The sequence below is a fragment of the Salmo trutta genome, chromosome 1 (genome assembly GCF_901001165.1).
Source record: "Salmo trutta chromosome 1, fSalTru1.1, whole genome shotgun sequence".
In the NCBI taxonomy this organism is placed as follows: domain Eukaryota; kingdom Metazoa; phylum Chordata; class Actinopteri; order Salmoniformes; family Salmonidae; genus Salmo; species Salmo trutta.
In genome coordinates this window covers 39,358,385-39,376,150 of record NC_042957.1, presented here as the reverse complement: position 1 = coordinate 39,376,150, position 17,766 = coordinate 39,358,385, and the positions used below count along the sequence as shown (strand labels likewise).

Sequence of the window (17,766 nt, the reverse complement as noted above, 5' to 3'; positions counted from 1 at the left end):
TGATACCACACACTTGTTAGTGGCTATGGTCAAGAGGAAAGGAAGTCACTACACACTGATCTGATGTGCCTTATAATGATGTGCCTGCTCTGCTGAAATCCCTATTCAGTGAATGTTTAACACTATATTTCCGGGATGTCACAGTCGGACCTGCTAGGGCCTCATTTAGACGAGACCACATAGGCCTATGCCACTGAGAAGTGTCTTTTTTATTTTTATTTATTTATTTAATGACGGCCTACCCTGGCCAAACACTACCCTAGGCCAAACATTACCCTAACCCGGACAACGCTGGGCCAATTGTGCGCCACCCTGGGACTCCCGATCACAGCCAGTTGTGATACAGCCCAGGATCGAACCAGGGTTTTTAGTGACGCCTCTAGCACTGTGATGCAGTGCCTTACACTGCTGCGCCACTCGGGAGCAAAATGTATACGTCTCCAACAACTCTGTGGCTGATTTGCTGATCTCCCTCTCTCCCTCTCTTCGCATTCCTCTCTCTCTCCTCTTTTTCTCTATCTCTCGCTCTCTGATCTTTATTTACCGTATTCACTCTCCTCCCTCTGTGACTATATGGACCTCAGACAGACAGACAGACAGACAGACAGACAGACAGACAGACAGACAGACAGACAGACAGACAGACAGACAGGACAAGACAGGAAGCGGGGTGTTGCACAACCCCTCTTCCATTTCCCCTCGGCCCCCTCTGCCCTGCTCTGTTTCGAGGAACCCTGGGACCACAGCTCATGTAAACAGAAACCCGATCCCGGTGCGCTGGCTCAGGTTGCGCTCCCCTCGTAGACCCGCTGGCCACTGGTGATACGAGATCCGCCTGGGCTTTGGGAATGGGGCTTATCAGATGCCTTCCAAAAGGCCCCCTCTCTTCCCGTCTCAGAGCACATCTGGTGCCTCTGCAGAGAGCACAGACAGTGAAGGGAACGCTGTCCCTTGGGTTCCCTCTGGAGGGGACCCAGACCCTCACTATTCCCCCTGAAATCCACTTACCAAAATGGCAGGGACTCAAGACGGTATTTATAGGCCTAAAGTTACAATCCCCACATCTGGATCCAATCATAAGAAGGGCAATTTGGTGTACCCTTAATGTATCATTATTTGCATTACTGTTCATAGAGGGATGATTATAGTGTATTGTCCCTGCCAATTTAGAAAAATTATCGAGAACGTTTGTGTGGTACAAACAGGTTCCCCCCATAAGTTCTCAATGGGCGGCTATATAAGGTCTTGAATTTTGCGACACTTTGACTTGCCACCAGAGGGCGATATTACCATATTTTCTGTTGAGGCAAATTGGCTTACCATTTGGATGCATGTTTAGCCTATGGAGTCACGCTTCCAGCACACCGACAGTGTTTTGCATCTCGGTATACCATCATTACATTCATTTCCAATGAAACGCTGCGTTTGCGTTGCAGAGGCAGTTTCAGTGCGTTCAGTGTGGTGCATACTTTGGATTTATCGAACGTACGCTTCAAACTGTATGCGTAGACGGCTTAACATAAAAGGTATCAGAATGTGAATGTTGAACTTTTGTTGCATACATATCCAGATTATGCTGCGTTCGAAGCGTTAGGCTACCTCTGCCGATGAAACCCATGTGTATTTGACCCATTAGATTTGTATACATATAACGCTCGGACAGAACATTTTGAGATAACTCTATGCGTCATAGGAACCTGTCCATACAATGGTAAAACAAAAGACGCAGGTAGCCTAATATAATTCACATAGGACCATAAAAGGTTCATTACCAACTATAGCCAGGAGATGTCACCGTTGGTCAAAAGTAATGTCGCGTTCAGTAAGACATAAGGTTTTGGAACGTTCAGATGTAATAGATATACGATGTAGGCTAGAACAGATATGACTCTGGCATGTAAAATAAGGAAAATAATCAGCTCTATTCCTGGAATCTCTAACTGCAATATTCGACAATATTTGGCAATTTTATGTGGCTTCATTTGGATGTTAAAATCGGATAATAACTGAATTGAAGTTGCCCCGTGTAGCAGACCTTTCCATCCAATTGCATTATATAATGGGTTTAATAGCCATATTTTGTTTGGTTGTAGTCCAATGAATGCTTCCGAATTTTGCCTTCCCACTGATGACACATACTCTAATTAAATCATCTATTAAAATAAATGAATGAAATACATACAATCCATGTGGATATCAACGACGCATATGTTCAATATAAAAACAAATATGTGTATCACATGCTTTTACAGTGGGCTACATTGTTATTTTGTTTATAGGTTGTTTGTGTATGTGACCAAGTTTCAACGTCACACGTCAGTCATGATGCTGGTATAAAACCTTGGTCCGACTATTTCAGTGATCACATTTTCAGAGGGACTGTGGCTGCGCTTGAAGTTGTGGCCAGATCATCATCATCAGGATGTCAAAAATGACAGTTGTTCATCTTGGAGTGATTGTCTTCGCCATATATTTATCGACACAGGTATGACAAATACATGTATTATTCATATTAAAAAGAAAAATACTTTTTTTAAATTAAGTAATTCGCTTTTCATTTGCTTGCGGTATTTTTGTGGTAGGTTATTAATTCGATAGTTATTAATACATTGTTTTTGATTAGGTTTTATATGGCTTGGGTGGACAGGACTTAAAGTAGCCTAATAGCTAGCCCATTAGGGTATTCGTTACTTCTCATCTATAGGCCTAAACATATACATCATATAATTTCGGTGTCTTTTCTGCAATTATCCCACATTTATTTCTTGTATCACTTTGTTATAAAAACACTTAGGCGAATTAATTATTTAAACCCACGGTACACCTGAGTCTTTCCAAGGGTTAAAGTTTATGTCAGTGCGCGCTAAAACGAAACCTGAAACGGGTAGCAAAGACCAACAGTTTGCGCGTCTGTCTGCTTTTGGACTATCATTCTCTCTTTGTATGGTGTTACTGGTTATGCGATACCTGGTTGTGACCCAGATAGGCTAGTCACACATAGCAATTCAAAAAACATAGATTTTCCTAATTATTGCCAGTGTGTGTCTGTAATTTAAAGGTGCATTGCGTTTTATTTGCTATTTTAATTTCCATCCCATGGAAATGTGCTTGGCTTGGATAGGCAACTGATATTTGATCTAATCCAGGGGTTTCCTGTGGGATTTGACATGAAAAGTTGGACTACAAAATTGTTCAATCAGTACCCAGCTAGCACAACTTCTGAGAACTATGTTTCTGAGCTTGGTGAGAGCATGGTTGAAATGTGGTTATTTAGCATACAACCTCCCCACAACTTTCTGGGAATTGTGCAGTATAGTTGCTTGGCTTTGGCACATTTAAGGAACTTGACAACATTATTTTCTTGGTATTTCATTACTTTAACAGAACGTTTCCTGAAAGTTCAAACATGGTTACATTAATTTCAATTTTGGTTATGTTCCAGGAACGTTCTCCAAGTGTTTGACCGTTAGGAATGTTGTCAATGTTAAGAGAACTTTAAGAAACAACTTTCTGTGTGAATTTCAGTACTTCAGCATAATGTTTCCTCATGGTTCTATTAATGTCATGTTCTCAATTGTTTTGAGAACATTAAGATTCCTTTCCAAAAAAATTAACATTAGTAACCGTCAGAAAACATTCTTAGAATGTAATTTAAAAACGCATACATTCCGTTCTCAGCATCCACAACTCTATCTGCCATCACGTGAAGTTTGTTCAGGTGTTGGCCACTCACACTAACTGGCCACACCTGATCTTAATGAGTTTCCTTTGAAATTGGGTCTGTTTGAATAGATTCAAATTAACAGCTTTTTGTGTAATATATATATATATATATATATTACATTACACATCTAAATAAATGGAACGCTAGCTCCATCCTGGTGGCGGCATGAACTAATTCCACGCATAGAGAACAGAAGGTTGTAGAATCTCACTGAGGCTATGTCACAAAAGTGTTTGCATGATCAATGCCTAAGAAAATTACACTCATGTGTCCTATCTGTGCTTTGAGAAGTCTTCAAACATTCAGGGAACGTTAAGGAAGTTATTCAAAAACCTGTACATTCTATTCTCAGAGTGTTAATAAAACCTTCATGGAACCACAGTAAATTGTTCTCAGAACCTCACTCCAACCTAAAAATACATGTTCCCAGAACAGGCAATTCTTACTTGTTCTCAGAACATAAATAAAATAAGTTAACTTTTTACTGGTCAGGACACAAATGTGAAACCACAAACATGCATTCCCATAACGTCCAAGGAACCATATGTGCTAGCTGGGATAATTACGTTCCCCAAACCTTAATGGCCATTTCATTGTAATATCTACATCGCAATCCATTGTTTTACACGCTTGGCCTAGAATACCCATGCCACTATAGCTGGTGTCCAACCTATTGTGTGCTAGTTTTTCACAGCCAGCCTTCCACAACCGAAATTTCACAAATGTGTCAACATTTCACAAGTCCTCTAGATATTACATCATATTGAAGATGTCCGCTTTGGCTGAAATGTGCTTTGTCATGGATCAATGAGGAATTGTCCCAATTCTGTAGAATTACGTTTTGAGTTTCCGCTTAACCAAGCCTCTTCCTGGTTGCCTGCAGGTGGTCTCCCAAAACACAACAGGATCCACATGGGTTAACGCGACAAGTGCGGGCTCCAGCGTCAATTCCACCACCATGGCCACAGACACGTACAGCAGCTCGGCCAACTCCACCTCCCCTACCGGAGCGGGAGTGTCACTGCAGTCCAGCCCCTTCTCTCACCTGCTCCCCACTGTCATGGCGACCTCCCTCCTGCACCGTTACTGTTGAACCCTTGATCCACCGCCCTATTACCATAACCACCACCACTCCCCTCAACCGCACTGAACAGAGACCACTAGGCTCACATCTAAGATTTCGCCCCACCCACTCATTCGCCCAAAAGAAAGAAAATCCTAGTGCTGCCATTTTTCTCCGAAGGGGGAGTGTAACGTCAGTTGGAGAGGAAGCTGCCACCATCACCACCCCTTTCAAATCACTTATGGAGAATCAAAGGAATGGCACTCTTCAACATGGCTTCCTGCTCCAGCACTATATTCCATCATCCCTCAAGACCTGTGTTTCCATAGCAACTCCACCAAAACATCCTGGTTATCAGTCTGTGGAATGCTGGGGGATGTAGGCCTGGAGGATGCAGGTGGTTGTCATGTCACATGTCTCTCAAAAGGTGGACCACTTTGGTGTACAGAAGTTCTAATCGTAGTTTTTAATTATACCTAGGAAAATAATCTGAAATGTGTTTTGTATGTGCCCAAAGTGAAGGTTGTGCATAGGAGATTATTAATAAAGAAATTCAAACCTCTTTTAATTAAAATATTTTAAATGGGGTTTTCACGATTTGGTGCTTTTTAGTTTGTGTTATTGGCAATGTACCAGAATGTGTTGTATGTGAAGAGAATAACCTTGACACTGGACTTGAGTCTGTATGCGTAGTGATTTCTAAAGATTTTCTGGTCTTTTTCAAGGAGGATATAACTGGCATATCTCCATTTCAATGCATGGGTTGGTCATAACAAAATGACTGTACTGTAACCACGTGGGAAAGGGTGACACATGTATATTCCCCCTTATAGTTTATATTTTGTATAAATGGCAATGTTAGTTTTTGTTAGCTCTTCCGAATTAATGGTACAGAATAACAATGTACAATAAATTATAATAAATTATATTTTGTGTCCTCCTTGGATTACTGTTTGAAGGTGGTTTGTTGGTTGATACTGAACTGGGTCACTGGGTTCAATGAGTTGGCATTTTGAAGATTCTCTATTTAGGAACCCCTTTTGGAGGGCAAAAGTTCCATGTAGCTTCTAACTTCTGTAAACTCTTTGAAATTACAAACTACCAAATCTTGTTTTAAGATTTCTGGCTTGTTCATTGATCCAGCCCTCAAACACTCCTCTAGGTCTGTCACCTCTACTTTGATCCATCATCTCTCGCAATCGATCTCGGTCCATTACATCCTAATGTAGTTTCCTATAGGGGTCCAACAGCAGCAGCCAGATTATTTATTGAGCTGCCACTTTGTCGAGACAGCAACTGCTGAGCTGGCTGCATGGGCCTGAGCTAGACTCTGCATTCTATGATGCCCCCTCGATCTCTAGTCCAGTGACACGCACTACAAAATAGTTATGACCATGTTCTCTAGATGTCAGTTTTTGACTGGGGTCCTAAGAATGCCACATTTATCACTTTTTAACCCTAAGGCACTGACTTTTTTTATGCACTTGCCAAGAGTTGGAGAGGGTCCCCCAAAGGTATATTATTTACTATTTGATTAGGTAATGAGATGCTTTCCGAAGTCTACCCAACACTGTCTAGTCTTTGCCTCAGTGCTGCATACTCATGAGGACTGCTGCAGAGAATGGGGAAAAAATACTTTCATACTCACAGTGATGCAGCTTCATGGCTAGAACCATCTTAAAGGCATAGTTCACTTAATGTACTTTGTTCCAAACAATTGTCCATGTCAGCAGTCAAGAATTTCAAGAGAGCACTTTCAGTATGTAGCAAAAACTCAGTTTTGCAGTGAACTATCCCTTTAATACAGATATTGTTCTAATATGTAGGCTAATTTTAAAAAGGGACTACAACTACGTCGACGGCCATTTTGTGCCCCAGCAGACAAATATGGATTAACATCCAATTTTCGTTGTTGAATTATACCAGAAAAAGTAACCAAAAGGTCACTGGTTTGAACGAGGCACATAACCTTAGTTTGCTCCAGGGGCGCGCCATACTATGTACATTTTAGTGCACCTATCTGGTGTCTGACATCTTTACCATGCAAAATGAAGAGATCAGTAGCCTCAGACAAACATGCTACTTGTTTGTCATAGACCAGTGGTAACCAACCGGTACATCTCCAAGCCATTCCTACTCTATCACCAAACATTTTTGTAAAAAACAAAGCCTTGGGTAACTATTTTTTCTTCATTTGTTTCATGCTGTTGATAATAGGTGCACTTGATTCAGCAGCTCTAGCACCAGTGTTACCATTTCATATGTCTAACGGTAGAACTCCAAACGTCCAAATACACATCTAGATTTGTGAACAGCCACAATCCATAAGGTGCAAATAGCTTAATGAGAGAGCAGCAGTGTGATTCACATCAATGCGCTATGTAGATTTTTCTAATAATAAGTGATATCCGTATCACTGTAGACTACACCACTGCTGTCAGCCTTACCTCCAAGCGTTTATTCAAGTTTGATAATCTTTGGATGCCGACAGCAGTCGCAGCATTGGAAGACATAGCTTGGACTGTAGCTTACAAAAGTCTATTCCTGCTATTTTCCCGCGATCCAATAAACACATGATGTGTCATCATACTGGTCTCTGACTTGTGGTCAGACTCACTCAGGTCGAAACACCTTAAACTCGCGCCTTTTTTCAATGCTGATTTGAAAGATTGAGAAAACAGAAAAGTGTCAAAGATTTTTTCCGCAAACACCCCTTCTGAATTTAAAAGTAATCCTCAAAGTAATCATCTACTTTTACAAAAGTATCTGTAATCTGATTACAATATTTTTGCAGTTAATGTAACGGATTACAGTTAGCGTTTTTTGTAATCCCTTACATGTAATCCGTTATTCCCCAACCCTGGCCACCCCTATGTAGAGACTGGTATGGTGCTGGAGTGGAGATATTGAATATAAGGTTAAAAAGAGGTGAAATTCCCATTTAACAAAGTATTAAAATCCACAACATTCAATCCATTTCAACATTATAGACAGGAAACAAATTTCGCACAAATGCCGAAATCTAAAGTATGTTCCCACCACTGTGTTATTTTTGTGCAACCTGTTGTGCATGCTGTGGAATGACATCTTCAGTGAATAGACTAGTAGAGCGTGAGAACTCAGTAAACTGATGATGCTACAGTCAGTGGAGAGAGACCATGCAGTGCGGAAGTGCTTCTCAGCAACCCTAAAGCCAGGCTTTACGAGCCATTGACCTGCCTATTGTCTCCCTCCATCCTCTCCCTGCTCTATTACCCTTCCCTGCCCAGCTTGTCTTATCCCCCTTGAGAGTGCATTAAAATTATAGTGCAAATTATCAATGCTGTTCGAGATTCAGCACAGATTATTATAGCAATTGTGAAGATCTTCACAGACCTGCGACTTTTGCATGCTATCTTGAACATGCACGCTTTCTATGATTACATAAGACATTTATAGTTCCTGTAGGCCTACCTCAAAATGTGGCCATGGATGTGTTACTCATTGTAAGGTTGAATGAGTACTGTTTCATTAGTTTGTAAGATATTAAATAGTCTAAAGTTAAGGCTGTTTTACAAAAGTAATATTGAATTGTGTTTGGTTGACAACACAAGCAAATATCAACATTTAAAGGATATATAATGCTTGGATAGTTTCATCTGATCCACTGGCGTAATCCTTTTATTTTGTATTTAATTGGAGATGTGAATCCAACATATAATTTGTTAATTTGTCGACAATTTAATATGCTATTTACTGTATTGCAAAAGTGATATTGGAATTGAACAACCAAATATCAACATTTGAAGGAGATATCTTTGGCCTATCTTTTGTGCCACTGATTTAGTCTGGTTTTAATTCCAGATTAGCTACAAATTAATAATTGATATGTTGGATTCACGTCTCCATCTCAACCAAGAATCAAAGTTAAAGAATTGGCCTAAATGAAATCAAACTTTATGTAAAGTGCATTTAAAGTTTGATTTGATTTAGTCCTGTTCTTTAATTTGAAGATGTGAATCAAACATAGAAATGATTAATTTGTAGACAAACTGGAATTAAAACCTGACTAAGGCAGTTGCACAGATGGAACTATCCAAGCAGAAGATACATCGCCTTCAAATGTTGATATTTGTTTGCGTTGACAACCAAACACAATTCAATATCCAGTTTGTCTACCAATGTGTTGGATTCAGATCTCAATCTCAACCAAAAATCTAAGTTAAAGAGTAGGTCTAAATTTAATCTAATCAAACTTTAAATGCAGTTGAAATTATTTTTCAATTGATTTATTCCTATGCTATCGTGAGAATGCTTATTGAGAGATCTATATATTCACTGTTGCTATTGAAGTCATTCCAAAGGGTAGGTTTAACAGAGCAAATTCAATATTTCAAATTGAACCTTCAAGTTATTCATAAATATGTTTGATTAATTTCTCCACCTCAACCAAAAATCTAAGTTAAAGAATAGGTCTAAATTTAATCTAATCAAACTTTAAATGCAGTTGAAATTATTTTTCAATTGATCTATTCCTATTCTTTAACTTAGATTTTTGGTTGAGGTGGAGAAATTAATCAAACATATTTATGAATAACTTGAAGGTTCAATTTGAAATATTGAATTTGCTCTGTTAAACCTACCCTTTGGAATGACTTCAATAGCAACAGTGAATATATAGATCTCTCAATAAGCATTCTCACGATAGCACATTGGGAGTAGTCAGTAAGAAATGTCAAAGCTAAGCTGGGCTTGGTTAAAACCCTGGATGGGAAACCAAATTAATAGCTGTAGATAGATCAGCTATTCGGTAGGAGGTGCTGCCCAGAGAAATTAATTTTCTGATAGTGGAAATAATGTTGAAGATCTGACGTTTCAAAGGTACAAATTCAACATTTTATACAACGTTTGTGAAGTTTGTCATGTAAACTGGTTACAATGATGACATAATACTGAGGTTGAAATTCCACCCTCAATTTTTATTTTTTTAAATGGAATGCATTTTCCATGTAGATTCCACGGAACAATACATTGACAAATTAAATTAGGTTGAAACTGCATTTATTCAACCGGTTTGCGCCCAGTGGGACACCACTTGTGTGCTTAATTTTGTGAATTTCGTTCCATCACACAGACAATTGACGTCAAACATTGATTTTTATAACTTTATTTTTAACTGTGTCTGCGTCCCCATGTTTGTTTGGTAATCATATGCAGACAGAAAGAGAGAGACATTCCTATCCAAACAGCAACCAGGTATACCATCCTTCCATCCACATATAGACTCCTATGGGACAGTGTGTATGGACCTGTTGGTGTATGGAGGTGTGTGGAGTCCTGTCTGGTATTTTGCATATAGGCACTGGGTTTTGATTGAGGTTCTTAATTTGTGTAAATTATGTTTAGACCTGTAGGAACGAGCTATATACACAGAATAGAGTGAAACAGGAAAGTTATTTCCGATATATTAGCTTCATGTAAACTGGACTAACAAACATGTTAGCTTGTATCTCTGTCACACACCTGGCCAACACATGACCGGTTGCCTAGCACCCGGAAGCGCCTACCTACTCTGTGTTGGTTAGTTCTCGGTAATGGGAGGAGAGGCCCAAGGCTGAGGGATAAAGGCCAATAGGGGTTGAAGAGGTTTTCCAAAGATTAGACAATTACAGTGAAGAACAGCTGCTAACTCATGGCATGCGTCCCATATGGCACCCTATTCCCTGTATAGTGCACTACTTTTGTAGTACTAAAGTAGTGCACAACATGGAGAATAGGGTTCCATTCGGTAAAGGTCTTCAACTAAAGTAAAAAATAAAAGAGCAACAATAAAATAACAATAACGAGGCTATATACAGGGGGTACCGGTACCGAGTCAATGTGCAGGGGTACAGGTTAGTCGAGATAATTGAGGTTATATGTACATGTAGGTAGGGGTAAAGTGACTATGCATGGATAATAGATAATAGATAATAGATAATAGACAATAAACAGTGAGTAGCAGCAGTGTAAAAAAGGTGGGGGGGGGGGGGGTCAATGCAGATTTGATTAGCTGTTCAGCAGTCTTATGGCTTGGGGCTAGAAGCTGTTCAGAAGCCTTTTGGACCTAGACTTGGTGCTCCAGGACCGCTTGCCATGCGGTAGCAGAGAGAACAGTCTATGACTAGGGTGACTGGAGTTTTTGACAATTTTTAGTGCCTTCCTCTGACACCGCCTGGTATAGAGGTCCTGGATGGTAGGAAGCTTGGCCCCAGTGATGTACTGGGCCGTACGGACTACCCTCTGTAGTGCCTTGTGGTCGGAGGCTGAGCAGTTGCCATACCAAGCAGTGATGCAACCAGTCAGGATACTCTCGATGGTGCAGCTGTAGAACCTTTTGAGGATCTGAGGACCCATGCCAGATCTTTTCAGTCTCCTGAGGGGAATAGGTTTTGTCGTGACCGCTACACGACTGTCATGGTGTGCTTGGACCATGTTAGTTTGTTGGTGATGTGGACACTAAGGAACTTGAAGCTCTCAACCTGCTCCACCACAGCCCCGTCGATGAGAATGGGGGAGTGCTCGGTCCTCTTTTTCCTGTAGTCCACAATCATATTACAAACTCGGACAGGGAGAGGTTGAAATGTTATTGAAGACACTTGCTGGTTGGTCAGCGCTTGCTCACAGTACATGTCCTGGTAATCCGTTTGGCCCTGCGGCCTTGTGAATATCTTACTCACATCGGCTGCGGAGAGCGTGATCACACAGTCTTCCGGTACAGCTGGTGCTCTCATGCATGTTTCAGTGTTATTTGCCTTGAAGCAAGCATAAAAGTAGTTTAGCTCGTCTGGTAGGCACGTGTCACTGGGCAGCTCTCGGCTGTGCTTCCCTTTGTAGTCTGTAATTGTTTGCAAGTCTTGCCACATCCAACTATCATCAGAGCCGGTGTAGAAAGACTCGATCTTAGTCCTGTATTGATGCTTTGCTTGTTTGATGGTTTGTCGGAGGGCATAGTGGGATTTGTTATAAGCCTTCCTGGTTAGAGTCCCGCTCCTTGAAAGAGGCAGCTCGAGCCTTTAACTCAGTGCGGATGCTGCCTGTAATCCATGGCTTCTAGTTGGGGTATGTACGTACAGTCACTGTACGTACATCGATGCACTTATTGATGAAGCTAATGACAGATGTGGTGTAAAACAGTCTGTGCTAGCAAAACAGTCCTGTAGCTTAGCATCTGCTTCATTTTACCTCTTTTTTTATTGACCTAGTCACTGGTGCTTCCTACTTTAATTTTTGATTGTAAGCAGGAATCAGGAGGATGGAATTATGGTCGGATTTGCCAAATGGAGGGCGAGGGAGAGCTTTGTATGCGTCTGTCTGTGTGGAGTACAGGCTTGTCCAGAGGTTTTTTCCCTCTGGTTGCACATTTAACAAGCTGATAGAAATTTGGAAAAACTGATTTAAGTTTCCCTGCATTAAAGTCCCCGGCTACAAGTAGCACCGCCTCTGGGTGAGCATTTTCTTGTTTTCTTATGACGGAATACAGCTCCTTCAATGCTATCTTAGTGCCAACCTCTGACTGAGGTGGTATGTAAACAGCTATGAAGAATACAGATGAGAACTCTCTGTAGGTAGTGTGGTCTACAGCTTTTCATGATATACTCAACCTTAGGCGAGCAATAGCTCAAGATATCCTTAGATATAGTGCACCAGCTGTTATTTACAAAAATATTGTAAGATGGCGCCGGAGTAGTAGGCAGATATTTAACGTGCCCCCAACCGATATTGTTTTTTGTTCGTTTATCTGTGTTGTTTGTAACTTATTTTTTTACTCAATTTGTGCATAATGTTGCCACTACCATCTCTTATGACCGAAAATAACTTCTAGACATCAGGACTGCGATTGCTCACCACGGTCTAGCAGAATTCTTTTTCTTCTTTCACGACTCTGATAAGCCCGAGGCGGAGGATATACGGCTCCCTCAGGAACAGGCCCTGACCCCCGTGATCTGCGTGAAGAGGAGGCGGAGAAAGAGAGGCCGGAGAGCGGTCTGCCTTCTGAGAATTCGGAAGAGATCATATAATCCCCCACTTCCTTCAATTCTGCTAGCAAACATGCAATCTTTGGACAACAAAATTGTCACGTTACGGGGAAGATTAAACTACCAACTGGACATTAAAAACAGTAACATCTTATGCTTCATGGAGTTGTGGCTGAACAACGACAATATCAACATACAGCTGGCTGGTTATACGATGTACCGGCAGGATAGAACAGCGGCGTCTGGTAAGACAAGGGGTGGCGGACTATGTATTTCTTTTCAAAAGGGTAGCTTTTTCAGAGGAAATGAAATGTGACCATACGGGCAATACAGTGCATTTGGAAAGTATTCAGACCCCTTGACTTTTTCCACATTTTGTTACGTTACAGCCTTTTTCTAAAGTTGATTAAATTAGATTATTTCCTAATCAATCTTCACACAATACCCCATAATGACAAAGCAAATACAGGTTTTTCGAAATTTTATCAAAAAAAATAAAAAATTCAAAATTAAATATGACATTTACATAAGTATTCAGACCCTTTACTCAGTACTTGGTTGAAGCACCTTTGGCAGTGATTACAGCCCCGATGTCTTATTGGGAATGACTCTACAAGCTTGGCACACTTGTATTTCTTCTCTGCAGATCCTCTCATGCTCTGTGAGGTTGCGTGGGGAGCGTTTCTGCACAGCTATTTTCAGGTTGCCAGAGATGTTCGATCGGGTTCAAGTCCGGGCTCTGGCTGGGCCACTCAAGGACATTCAGAGACTTGTCCCGAAGCCACTCATGCGTTGTTTTGGCTGTATGCTTAGGGTCATTGTCCTGTTGGAAGGTGAACCTTCGCCCTAGTCTGAGGTCCTGAGAGCTCTGGAGCAGGTTTTCATCAAGGATCTCACTGTACTTTTCTCCGTTCAGCTTTCCCTCGATCCTGACTAGTCTCCCAGTACCTGCCCCTGAAAAATCATGTCCAATCAATTGAATTTACCCCATGTGGACTCCAATTAAGTTGTAAAAACATCTCAAGGATGATCAATGGAAACAGGATGCACCTGAGCTCAATTTCGAGTCTCATAGGAAAGGGTCTGAATACTTATGTAAATAATGTATGTCTGTTTTGTATTTTTAACACATTTGCAAAAATATCTAAAAAACAGTTTTTGCTTTGTCATTATGGGGTACTGTGTGTAGATTGATGAGGGAAATGTTTTATTTTGTCAATTTTAGAATAAGGCTGTAACGTAACAAAATGTGGAAAAAGAGAAGGGGTCTGAATACTTTCCAAATGCCTTGTATTTGGTTGAGAAGTTGATTATGAGATTTCAACCTTCATTCACCCACTCAAAAAGACAACCAGAAGTTTGTTGAAATTCCCGATGTGCTATCACTACGCTTCAAACATCTAAAAGCACAAACAAATTCTAATGGAAAAACGATGTCTGATTTTTTGTTTAGTTTTCATCTAAATGTATTATCACTGTGCTTTCAACCATATAAAAGCATGTCAGATATTTTGTATTTATACAACACTTTAAAGTTATCACGATGCTTCATCTAATGGCACAACCAAATAACCTGGATTGCAGTTGCCATTAGGCTACATTAAAAATAAATCTTCTTCAGGCTAGGGTCTATTTTTCTCCACTTCCTGTCTGACTGACGTGCCCAAAGCAAACTGCCTGTTGCTCAGGCCCTGAAGCCAGGATAAGCATATAATTGGTACCATTAGAAAGGAGACACTTTGACGTTTGTGGAAATGTTTTAATAATGTAGGAGACTACAACACAATAGATATGGTAGGAGAAAACCAACCTGAATTTTTTTTGATAGCCCATGCTCTTACAATGGAATGTATAGGGGCATATCCAAATCCAGCTCCCAGTTGCAATTCCTATGGCTTCCACTAGATGTCAACAGTCTTTGTTCAAGGGTTCAGGCTTGTTTCTTCCAAAACGAGGAAGAATAATGAGTTTTAGTACTGTTGGAAATCAGTCTGTGTGCGCACCTGCTAATATCACACATCTTTCCGTATGAAATACTATAGTTTAATTACATTTTAGGGTACCTGAGGATTAAATAGAATTGTATTTTGACTTGTTTTAACAAAGTTTAGCGGTAGCAATTTGGAATCCTTTCTCTGCATGTTGAACGAGTGGATTACTGAAATCGATGGCACCAACTAAACAGACTTTTTGGGATATAAAGAAGGATTTTATCTAACAAAACGACACTACATGTTGTGGCTGGGACCCCTTGGAGTGCAAATCAGAGGAAGATTTTCAAAAAGTAATTGAATATTTAATTGATATTTGTGAATTTATGAAACCTGTGCTGGTTGAAAAATATTTTGATGTGGGGCGCCGTCCTCTAACAATCGCATGGCATGCTTTCGCTGTAAAGCCTATTGTAAATCAGACAATGCAGTTAAATTAACAAGAAGTTAAACTTTTAACTGATATAAGACACTTGTATGTACCTAAATGTTTAATATCCATAATTTTAATGATTATTTATTTGAATTGTGCGCCCTCCAGTTTCACCGGAAGTTGTCGACAGGTGTCCTGCTACTGGGACGCCTAGCCTTAAATACAGAGTGCATAGAGCAAGTGATTAATGCTGCTTGAACATCTGTGCAGATTATTATTGCAATTGTGGAGATCTCCACAGACCTGTGACCTTTGCATGACAGCTTGAACATGCACGCTTTATAAGATTACATAAGACATTTATAGTTAGACTACAGTAGGCTAAACTCAATGGGGCCATGGATGTGTTACTCATTTTAAGGTTGAATAAATACTGTTAGGCCAGGTTTATGAATTAGCCTTAACTTTAGGCTATTTACTGTATAACAAAAGTAATATTGAATTGTTTTTGGTTGAGAAAACAACCAAATATCAACATTTAAAGGATATCTAATGCTTGGATAGTGTCACGTTATCCTTCGATAGCAGGAAAGGGCTAAAGTCAAGAGCAGGAGACTGAGGTCCGTTGAACAGACGTTTAATAATCCAAAGAGCAAAGGCGGCACCAAGGCAGGGTGCGCAATCAAAATAAGGCAGGAGGACAGCTCCAAAATCCAAACTGACAGGGCGCAGCCCGGCAACCCTAATGCCTAACAAGATACGCGGCGTAACATAATACATGAAAAAATCCTTCCCACCACATAAAACATGACAAGCAACAATCCCGCACGAATCCCAAACAAAACAGACAAACTAAATACCCCCCACTAATGACAAACAATGAACAGGTGCAGACTAAAACAGACACAACCAAAAGACACCGAAACATGGATCAGCGGCAGCTAGTAGTCCGGCGACGATGACCGCCGAGCACCGCCCGACCGGGGAGAGGCGCCACCTTCTCTGGGCGTTGTGACAGATAGTTTGATCTGAGCCCCTGGGTTAATCCTATTCTTTAACTGTTGTTTTGATTTAGTTGGAAACATGAATCCAACATATAATTTAACTTGTCCACAAGTTAATAGGCTATTTATTGTCCCAATGGGCACAAACTGGTTGAATCAACATTGTTTCAATGTAAATTGTGACAAGGTATCTAAATGGAAATTACATTGGATTTGAAAAAGTAATCAACTGTTATTTTGAGTGTGAAATTTCAAACACAGGATTATGTAATCATTGTAACCAATTTTTAACATACACTGCATGACCAAAAGTATGTGGACACCAGCTCGTCAAACATTTCGTTCCAAAATCGTGGGCATTAATATGGAGTTGGTCCCCCCTTCACTGCTATAACAGCCTCCATTCGTCTGGGAAGGCTTTCACTAGATGTTGGAACATTAGTATGGGAACTTCCTTCCATTCAGCCGCAAGAGCATTAGTGAGGTCGGGCACTGATGTTCGGCGATTAGGCCTGGCTCGCAGTCGGGGTTCCAATTCTTCCCTAGGTGTTAGATGGGGTTGAGGTCATGGACCTCGCTTTGTGCACGGCGACATTGTCATGCTGAAACAGGAAACGGCCTTCCCCAAACTGTTGCCACAAAGTTGGAGGCACAGAATCGTCTAGAATGTCATTGTATGCTGTGGTGTTAAGATTTTCCCTCTCTGGAACTAAGAGGCCTAATCCGAACCATGAAAAAAAGCCCCAGACCATTATTCCTCCTACTTCAAGCTTTACAGTTCTCCTGGCATCTGTCAATCACAGATTCGTCCATCGGACTGCCAGATGGTGAAGTGTGATTCATCACTCCAGAGAACACGTTTCCACTGCTCAAGGGTCCAATAGCGGTGAGCTTTACACAACTCCAGCTGATGCTCAACCACAAATAAAAGTGGCTCAGATGGAACTATCCAAGCAGTAGATGCATGTCCTTGAAATATGTCATCCAAACACAATTCAATATTACTTTTGACATACATAGTACCGGTTCCAGGCATAAGCAATATAAGAGGTCAACAGGTGCAATTTCGAAATTTGGTTGTGTATCAGCATTTTTTCTCATATTTCAGTCACTGATAGTCACTCGATAAGCCATGTTAGCTAAAATTTTTTAGATTGGTAGATAGTCTAGCCAGCTATCTGAATTTGAGTTAATCAAGGCTGAATACCAACCGGGCACACAGGGCACGTGCCTCCATTGATTTTGTTATTCATTATCACTCAGCTGTCATATTTGTATTTGTATTTATTATGGATCCCATTAACTCTTCCTGGGGTCCGGCAAAATTAAGGCAGTTATACAATTTTAAAAACATTACATTCATAACATTCCTAACATTCAATACATTCATAAATGTCACGATTCTCTAATGCATGAACACAGAAGCAGACCAGGACAAGGAGAGTAAAATGAAGGTGAGTATTTATTTACAGTCTTGATGTGAAAATAGAATAATCCAGGAGACGGAGCGGCAGCGGAGGTGAGTTGATGAGAGTGAATAGGCAGATCCAATGATGTCACACAAAAAACAGTCAGCTCAGGCAGAAAACAGACTCAGGAAGCAGGATTCCTGAC

At 40.6% G+C, this 17,766-nt stretch overlaps 1 long non-coding RNA gene across 1 annotated transcript; it reads left to right on the top strand.

Moving 5' to 3' along the window:
- The first annotated feature begins 2,345 nt into the window (after nucleotides 1-2,345).
- LOC115195633 (uncharacterized) lies at nucleotides 2,346-5,715 on the top strand. The gene is made up of 2 exons (XR_003878725.1): nucleotides 2,346-2,485; nucleotides 4,608-5,715. It is a non-coding gene; the product is annotated as an uncharacterized LOC115195633 (long non-coding RNA).
- The last annotated feature ends 12,051 nt before the right edge of the window (nucleotides 5,716-17,766 follow it).